This window comes from Erpetoichthys calabaricus, chromosome 11, assembly GCF_900747795.2.
Source record: "Erpetoichthys calabaricus chromosome 11, fErpCal1.3, whole genome shotgun sequence".
In the NCBI taxonomy this organism is placed as follows: domain Eukaryota; kingdom Metazoa; phylum Chordata; class Cladistia; order Polypteriformes; family Polypteridae; genus Erpetoichthys; species Erpetoichthys calabaricus.
The window spans coordinates 143,389,093-143,399,366 of record NC_041404.2 but is presented as its reverse complement, the minus strand read 5'-3'; the positions used below and the strand labels follow the sequence as shown (position 1 = coordinate 143,399,366).

The 10,274-nt window shown below is 44.1% G+C and overlaps 1 protein-coding gene across 1 annotated transcript in view; it reads right to left on the bottom strand.

Annotated features, from left to right (window-relative positions):
* Nucleotides 1-10,274, bottom strand: part of LOC114661080 (cytohesin-3) — a 119,038-nt gene that overhangs the window by 85,459 nt on the left and 23,305 nt on the right. The gene's annotated exons all lie outside the window — the stretch shown is intronic.

Here is a 10,274-nt window from a genome sequence, read left to right as displayed (position 1 = left end):
ATTTAGCTTGGATATTGAGATACACCCTACTCTTTACAAAGGATGCTCAGGGATCTTTTATGGACGCAGAGAATCAGGACCTCGGTTTTACATCTCATCTGAGGGACAGCACCATTTTTACAGCATCACTGCACTGAGGCGTTAGGATTCACATTAAGCCAAAAGGGTAAGTGCCTCCTGCTGGCCTCGCCAATACCTCTTTCAGCAGCAACCCAACTTTTCCTGGTTGGTCTTCCATCCCAGTACTGCTTGCAATTCCCTCGAGATGTTCCCTAACATGCCTGTTATTTTATTGTTTTTATCAGGTCCAATGAATTTCTGTCACAGTTCTGGTGGGGAACTCCATTTTTTATTTTTCTTGGGATTTATTTAACACACAGTTAGGATAAAAGATTCAAAATGTAAATTTATATTTTACTTGGAAACACAATCCCCACAGGATGCAGAGGTTGACCGAAAGTAGAAAATGAAACAGTTATATTTTAGAGAGCGATAGTGGCTTGTTTGGTGAGACCTTACCTGTAGGACCCCAAGATAACATCTGTGAAAAATACACCAATGAGGTGGAAACTTGATCAGCAAGAGCAATCATATGCAACCCGCCAAACAATAGCTATATTCGTCTGGTGTGCATTGTTAAACAGGCATTAAAGGAGTAGATCATTAACTTCTGCACAGTCTAAACTACTGCGCATTTTGGGAGGATTTGCAACTGACAAAAGAGCGTCTGTGTCGTGCGCCCCGTACATCCCGGGTGGCTCTCAGACAGCTTTTTGTTTCACTGTGCCGCTAACATTCCAGCCAAAGCCAATAAATGAACTGCTGCCATTGCGGGTTCGTCTCTGCGCCCCCGGGGTGGGCAGAAAGGAGTGAAGTGTCCCGTTGACACACATGAATGGACGCACACAAGGGCCCCGTGCGACTGGGATAAAAGATCATTCACGGCTGTTCTGCCATTTTTTAACAGCTGAACAGATCTTTTCTTTTACTGTACTTCCCTGACCTGCTTTGCATTCTCCCTTAGGGAGCGCGCCGGCTTAGCGGGGGGGGTGGGGTGGAGGCGTTGTGGGAGAGAGGGGGGATCACAGTGAAGGGCCGCGGTGATCAAGTGATGGTGGTCTGCTAGCGGTGATCTTACTTCAGAGATCTTTGCGTAAGGATGTTTCTGGCTTCACCATAAACAGAAGTAATGTCACACTAACATGTACATCTCATACACTCCCCCCAAACCACCCTTCCACACGCACACATTGAGCTAAGCATACATTTGCTTAAATATGAATTAATGTCTGGGCAGGATTTTGTAATTCATTTGTTTTCAAATCAAGGGAGGGTCTCCATGTAAATCAGTACAAATTCTGAATGGCTAGACTTACGCAATTGCCATGAACTAGGGGGAAAATCAAACAAGTCACAGGGACTAGAAAATATTTACCCTCGAGTGCATAAGAAGGTGTGAGCACAGATATAAACCATTGATGCATATTTTTAGGAAGTCACTGCGCACTGGAGAAATTCAAAAGAACTGGAAAATGGCAAATATCCCATTATAAAAACAGGGAGACCGGACAGATCCTAGAAACTATAGTCCAGTAGGCTTAACAAGCATCACAGGAAAATCAATATAAGGAATTGTTAAGGAGAAGATGGAGCAACTCATGGAAAGAACAGGAGAGTTAGTGAACAGCCAGCATGGGTTCAAACATGGCAGGTTGTATGTTATTAATATGCTGGAGTTCGATGAGGAAGAAACAAAAGAATATGACCAGAGTGGAGCTGATGATATTATTGATCTTGACTATCAGAAAGCATTTAATAAGGTGCCACATGAGAGGATGGGCATTTGTTTTCCTCTAGGGGGCACTTGCTCCCTGGTTGGAATAACCCATCCATCCATTATTCAACCCGCTATATCCTAACTACAGGGTCACAGGGGTCTGCTGGAGCCAATCCCAGTCAACACAGGGCGCAAGGCAGGAAACAAACCCCGGGCAGGGCGCCAGCCCACCGCAGTGGTTGGAATAAGTTCTTTTGTAATTGTGGTGTCTTAAGTAACCTGAACCTATATAGATATGTAGATATAATATAAAAAGGCGATACCCCTTCCTTTGTGATACGGTGGGAAGAAATCACACAGGAGAAATAACTTAGCTTTCTTTAATGATGATTTACACGGCATAACAGATGGGAAGCCATGACAAGACCTTTGTGTAGAGTCTGCCACTTTCATCGCTGTGCTGGAAGGATTTTCAGGATCGGATGACATTATCTCCCATCCATCCGTCGGCTTCAAAGGTGTGCCGGGCAATGTTCCAAGGCTTTATACTCTTTCTCCATATACAGGCCCTTACTTAGGTAAATCATGCCATTCCAAACAAGGCAAAGAAAGGATACCATTTCTCACAGAAATAGACAAAGACAAATGGGCAACGTGCACTATCTTATCCTATGCTTGGCCTAGCTGTTCTAAATGCTGAGCCCCTTTGTACTAAATCTGGCTCAGCTGTGCAAGTAGAAAGAAAAGAAAAACAGATTTAAAATATTTGCACAGAGCACAGTGACATTAAATTTATATTCTGATTACAGCATCAGATTAAAAAAAGTGGGAATTCAGGGTGTGATGTGTAGATGGATGCAGAACTGGATCAGATACAAGAAGCAGAGGGTGATGGTACAAGGAACCTCATCAGAATTGGCCGATCTTAAGAGTGGTGTCCAGCAGGGATCAGTGCTGGGGCCGCTGCTGTTTATAATATCTATACATGATTTGGAGAAGAGTAAAAGTAACAAGCTGGTTAAGTTTGCAGAGGGTACCAAGATCAGTGGATTAGCAGATAATCAAGAATCTGTTGAATCATCACAGAGGGACTTGGACAGCATACAGGCTTGGGCAGATGAAATTTAATGCCAGTAAATGTAAAGTATTACACGTAGGAAGAAAAAATGTTAGGACTGAATACACATTGGGGGGTCTGAAAATTGAAAGTACACCTTATGAGAAGGACTTAGGAGTCGTAGTGGACTCGACACTATCAACTGCCAGACAGTGTTCAGAGGCCATTAAGAAGGCTAACAAAATGTGAGGTTATATAGCGCCTTGATGTGTGGAGTACAAGTCACAAGAGGTTCTGTTCAAGCTTTATAATACACTGGTGAGGCCTCATCTGGAGTACTGTGTGCAGTTTTAGTCTCCTGGCTACAAAAAGGACATAGCAGCGCTAGAAAAGGTCCAGAGAAGAACGACTAGGCTGATTCCAGGGCTACAGGGGATGAGTTATGAGGAAAGATTAAAAGAGCTGAGCCTTAAAGAGATGAAGAGGAGACTACGAGGAGACCTGACTGAAGTGTTGAAAATTATAAAGGGAATTAGTCCAGTGGATTGAGACTGTGACTTTAAAAGGGTAACCTACATTCCAAATTTCAAGTCCTAAGTCCTCATGGTTTGGGAGATTTCATGATGAGTGAGTCAGTGGTATTTGGCTTTTATATATATATATATATATATATATATATATATACAGATATTGTATGATGGACACAGTTTGCTGGTCATGTTTTGGCTCATTTTGTATTTCATTATTGTCTGGATGCTAATTAAAGAAAAAGAAACAAGGAGTCTGAGTTCATTAGCAGCAAAAACCGGTCACTAATTAAGAAAGGGTTAGGAGTTAAAACCTGCAGCCAGGTCCCTCCAGGACCAAAGTTGGGGACCCCTGCTATACAACATCCACAAGATCAGACCATATCTGACAGAGTATGCAGCACAATTCTCATTTCAAGCCTTTAGTTGTGTCACATCTGGATTACAGCAACTCTCTTCTGGCAGGACCATCAGCATATGTCACCAAGTCGCTGCAGATGATTCCAAATGCGTTTGCACATCTGGTGTTGAACCAGCCAAGGTGGGCACATGTCACTCCTCTTTTCAGATCACTACATTGGCTCCCTGTAGCAGCACATATTAAGTTCAAATCCCTAATGCTTGTCTTCAGAGTAGTCAATGGGTCAGCACCTAAATATGCAGAGACACTTGTGAGGTCCTCTGTTCCTTCTCGACCACTCAGATCCGCTGAAGAACGGCGTCTGGTGATGCCACCTGTCAAATCTCAATCCAGACTCTTCATGTGTTGTTTCTTAGCTGGTCGAAGCAAGACACCCAACTTTGTTTGAAATTTTGACTCCCTCAATGTATTTAAGAATTTCTGTCTGACTGATATTAGCTGTTAGGTTTTGTAAATCTGAGAATTGTAACTCGCTTGTATTATGTTCTCAGCTCTTCACTTGTGATGATAAAATTTGTTCCCTTGTCCTGTCACACTAGCTACCAAACAGTCCCTCAAACTGATGGGTACTCGATTATCTTGATCTCTTTTGTAAGTCACTTTAGATAAAAGAATCTGCTATGCAGATAAATGCATATGTAATGTAAATGTTACCTGACAGTGTGTGTGTGACCCCTGTTATGAAGTGACACCCCATTCCAGGTCCATTCCTGTGTCCGATGCTGGTTTGGTAGACCTCACCTCCCTGTGTCTTTAAAATTTGTATCAGTGAGTTCACAGCCCATCACTGGGCAGGTTTAACGCAAGGCCAGTGTCGGTAGCTGTAGGGCTTGGGTTGCCACTGAAGCTACTACACTCCCCCCACACAAACACACACACATCTAAGGTTGCATGAAACCAGCCCCCCTTTCCTCAAGAACCATTTCCTATATGACCCCAGAGCTCCATGTGCTGCCTGTGACTGGCTTCATTTTTCACAGAAGCAGCAAGTGATTAACACTTTCTCTTGTTCTCCAGGGATATGAGTGAGGTCACAGCTTTTATTGAGGTCATTTTTGATGGGATGAGCTGCCACCCTCTTTGGGAAAAGAAATGGGTGGGGTCCTTTAGATTTTTCCTGTAGCCGGTCGTTTTTATGTTACATCATTCCACGAGCAGATTTCTTTCCTTCCTTAAGTTTTGCTAAAAAAAAAAAAGGACAGGGATGGCATCATCTCTGCCATGTTACTCACACAGTCCTTGAGTCTCATAAACTGCGGCCTGCCAGTCAGATAGTCCAGATTATCCAGGACGACACAGGCTCATCCACCTGCATATCTCTGAGCTGACCCCCTTGACAGGGATGGCTGTAAGGTACTGAAGGAAATGGACAAATTAAAAAACATCCTCCTCAGACAGTGTTACCAGCTTGGTCCAGCCTTGTGGAGCAGACAGACCAGTGCATCCTCTGCTCCACTCCTTGTCTGATAGGTAAAGTGTTAGAGTTATGAAATTTGTTACAGTTCTATGTAAATAACGTTTCTTTCAGGAACCTTCATGTGGCTGGTTCTCCTACGGCATCGCTCAAAGGAACAACTTTGGCACCTTTACTTTAAAGAGTACAAGTTATAAATGGTATGTTGTAACGTAAATCTGATGACGTTGGTTGTTTAATGTAAACGTTCCTCACGCTAAGTGCTCATATCCAATAGGATAAACGCTATTGTCTCCTTTTGTCTTCTTATTGTCCCAATGAAGTCCAGTTCTGTTAATGTAGCTTTCTCTTACTCCACAAAGGTGTATCTCAGCGTGACACACATTCTGAGGCACCCTTGTGATAGTGCTCACTATGAAAGGCACTATTATAAAGTAGACGCTTATTGGTTTAAACAAATTAATAAATGCCAAAGCTCCATGCAGGTAGTGCCGCTGCTTTGCAGTAAGAAGATTGTGGGTTTGCTTCCCGGGGCCTCCCTGCATGGAAAGTGCTTTGAGTACTGAGAAAAGTGCTATATAAATGTAAAGAATTATTATTATTATTATAAGGCTCTCGAAATCCAGGTAGACAGTAAAGCCTGGGTGTGGCAGCTTCCATCGTACCGTGACCCTTACGGCATCCCCTGAATTTGGAACACCGCCACACATGTGGAGGCTGTTCAGTTCTTTTTATGCCATTAGAACTGGAAGGGTGTTGTTTCATATTCCAAAATGTGTGTTTCCTTCAGCAAGGATGTACGGGACAGGGTGACCTCTTCTCTGAACTTCCTTTTCACGTCCAAAGAGTCCTGCCCGCTGTAGCTACTTAACTCAGCCACCCCCCACCTCACACCACAGAAAACCCACCGCCTGGACACAGCCTGGGCTTGAGCATTGTGGTTTGTTGTGAACTAACTATAAAGAAGTTAAACGCAAATTATTAACTGGTCATTGGACAAATTATTAGGAACACCTGCACGCCTGCCTATCCATATAGTTATCTAATCAGCCAATCAGCCAGTGTCTCCCCTCATCACAATCTTGTTAATTAAAAAAAAAATTAGAGGAAATTTCTTGCTGTGGATGATGAATGGTGACAACACAGACACCATGGTGGCTATTCTTCAGCTGCTGTGCCAAGTGCCAAAGTGAACAATCAGAGGAGCAGCATGTTGCCTGAATGTACTTCACTTCTGAATGGCTCCTACACTTTCATGCGTGTGTCTTTAGACCAGGGGTCTCCAAAACGTCGCTCACAAGGTACCAGTTAGCTCGCCACCCCTTTACAAGTAAGTCGACAAAGGGTTAATGAATCCTACATAAATTTGAAAACTTGATTAGTCAAATTAGGGGTGGGCGAGCTTTCCAAAAAAATCATATCACGGTCCTTTTAACACAAAATCACGATCCACAATCTGAATTGCAATCTATCTTTTCAATGTGGCAGACACTTAAGAGAATATCCGGACGTAGAAGACCAGACCCCGGACACAGACAGACAGACACCGTATGTCCTAAACACATACGTTTCTTTTCACCAATCCTGCATACAACACAGTGCCTCCAACACTAGTACTCAGTCCTTCTCTTTTCGCCTCTCCTCTACTCCTTTCTTCCCAAGCTTTGTCTTCCTCCTACCGCTTCTGGCTTTGAAATGTAGTGAGATGGCCTCCTTTATAGAGCACCCGGACGTGCTCCAGGTGTGCCTTGATTAACATCCGGCAGCACTTCCGGGTGTGGCAGAAGTGCTGCACCGGAACCCCACTCCTCTTCTGGCAGCACTCCCGGGTGTGGCGGAAGTGCTGCATGTCCAAACTCTGGAGCTGTCCAGGCGCCCCCTGGCGTTGACCACGGACCTCTACTGGACTGAGCCTCCAAGCCCCAATTCCATGGCCCCGATGTAAGCCAAGGGTGCTGCCCTCTCGTGTCCCAGGGGAGGTACTCCTGATAGTATGCCCATTCTCCTGGTCTCCTCTTGGAAAGGGCGTCCCGTCCGGGCAGGATCCCCGGCCGTCCATCACAGGACTTAAACTCATCAAAACCTAAGTAACAGTTTATTTTAAATATCAAACAAACTTGAATTCAATTGTTCTCTCCTTCGCTAGCTAAGCGAAGTTAAGGAACACGCCCTGAAGCTGACACGTGAGTGAGGAAGGCCCCTCCCCTCGACGCGTTGCGTGGATCTCGGATTCGAGCAAATAAATCACGAACTATGATACATAGCGAAATGAGAGAAGTCGCAAAATCAACCGGAATGTTCAAGCAAATTATAGAAAAAACCCAATCTCAATCTGTTAAGTAGTTCTCTCGTGAAAAGTGGACAGACATACAGACAAAGAGACATTGGATTTTATATATTATATATTAGTAAACCTTCAAAATAATGTGCAGTTAAAGACTCAACAGCATTCTCAGCATTTCTGGAGCTTAGTAGAGCCAGATAACTATAAGAATCTTTATCAAGCAGCTCTGAAAATGTCTGCTTTGTTTGGGTCTCCATACCTCTGTGAGTCTGACATGAATGTCATGAAGTCAAAGTTCAGAACAAGACGGACAGACGAACATTTAAATGACTCCATAAGAGTGAACCATACACCTCAGTGCCAGTCATCTGACGAAGTCAAAAACATCACACATACAACCGGACATGTGAATAAAGTGACACAGTGACATGTAACAAAATAACAAATGAAGTCATATCTGTGGATTTGGAATTGCATTGTTTTGTTTTGACAGCATTCAAGTTTTAATTCAATAGTATGAGATACGCTAGAAAATGCATACAGACATACAAAATGCACTTGCAGGTCAACTAAATATTTTTTTGTGATGTTTTAATGCAAAATGTGAGTTGTGGACACCAACATTTTGTAAATGTTCAGGCAAAACAAGCTTATTCAGTTTGGTTGGGTTGAAATAAGCTATGAGAATAAATGTTAGAAAACATGAGGAGTGGGCGGCACGGTGGCGCAGTGGGTAGCACTGCTGCCTCGCAGTTAGGTGACCTGAGTTCACTTCCCGGGTCCTCCCTGAGTGAAGTTTGCATGTTCTCCCCGTGTCTGCGTGGGTTTCCTCCGGGTGCTCCGGTTTCCTCCCATAGTCCAAAGACATGCAGGTTAGGTGCATTGGTGATTCTAAATTGTCCCTACTGTGTGCTTGGTGTGTGGGTGTGTGTGTGTGCACTCCCTGCGGTGGGCTGGCGCCCTGCCCAGGGTTTGCTTCCTGCCTTGCGCCCTGTGTTGGCTGGGATTGCCTTCAGCAGACCCCCGTGACCCTGTAGTTAGGATATAGTGGGTTGGATAATGGATGGAAGCATTGAGCAGCTCTCTGCCATTTTCATTTTGTGAAAATAGCTCTCAGGGGAAAAAAGGTTGGAGACTCCTGCTTTAGACCCTGTTGGCCATATTATCAATGAACAAAGACAAGATCCAGTTTACTGATTTCAGATCTTTGGCACTTGACTCCAACCTTGCATGCAAAGCATCTCAAGCCAGTGACCTAAGGTGGACATAAAAAGTCTACACACCCCTGACGAAATGGCAGGTTTTGTGCGATATAAAAATGAATCCTGTCGGAGCTTATGTAATCTTGCAATCTGTACAGAGAAGGTGAAAACTGTTTCGTGAAAAAATGAATAAAAAAAATCATCTTTAGCGTGCACACACCCCCCCTGAACTAATACTTGAAACCCCTTTTGATTTTATTATAGCACTCAAGTCTTTATGGGTAAGAGGCTATCAGTTTGGCACATCTGGACTTGGCAATTTTTGCCCACTCCTCCAGATCTGTCAAATTCCAAGGGCATCTCCAGGTTGCCCCACAGGTCTGGGCAATGGCTGTGCGTTCCAGAACACTGATCCTCCTTTGATGAAGCCATAACTTTGTTGATTTTGATGTATGCTTTTGGGTCGTTGTCATGCTGAAAGGTTCGCTTCATCTTCAGCTTCCTGGCAGATGTTCCAAAATAGACTGATAGTTGTTGCTCTTCAGGATTCCATCCACCTTGACTAAAGCCCCAGTTCCAGGTGAAGAAAAGCCTGATGCTGCCTCCTCCATGCTTCACTGTGGTTTTGGTGTACTTTTGATGATGTCCTGTGTCATTTTTGTGCCAAATGTACCTTTTGGAATTACGGCCAAACAGGTCAGCCTTGGTCTCATCATACCATAGTGCAAGGGAGATTCAATCGAAAGAGGCACAGAATATTCTGTAATAACTCTCGCTAGGATGAAGCAATCTGAACGAAACAACGTGCTATGTGCTCCTCAGTATATGGAGCTTCGAACAAGCCGGGATGCTCCTGCATCAGAGCAATGAGGTAGGCGCCGGACAGCCGTTGCAACATTTAACCTCCGTTTGCAACTTCTGGGTGCATGCCACCCGTAAACCTTCACTCAGTCATTTGACTTCTCATCAGGATGGTGGTGTACAGTAATGAGCAGCACATCTTCATGGTGTAAACCAATTTGGTCACCAATTCATTTAAGCAATATCAGAATCAACTGGATGAACGTGTATTAACGGAAGGTTACTTCCAGCAAGACAGAGCAACGTGTCACACATTGGCAAGGAGCATGGCAGAAATTGAGCCCTTCTTCGGCAACAGGACCATTTCAAAGGGGCTTTGGCCATCACGGTCGCCGGATCTGATACCACCAGATGTCTTCTTTTGGGGTCTGCTCAAAGGAAAAGTCTATCGGAACAAGCCTCGCACTGTGGAAGATTTGAAGGAAAACATCCAACATGAAATTGCTGCTATTCTCCCACCCTGAGACACTTGCTGATACGTTCAGGAACATGGAGTGCCGTGTCGAAATGTGTCTAGCAGAAAACAGAAACCACTTCCAGCATTGCATGTAATGCAATCGATTACACATACATCAAGGGATATTGGGTATTTTTTTGGTTCAGATTGCTTCATCCTAACGGGAGTTACAACAGAATATTCGGTGGCCTCTTTCGAGTGAATCTCCCTGTACATTTTCTCATGGTTGTGGGACACTGGGTATACCTTTTGGCAAAGTTCAGCCAGGCTTGGA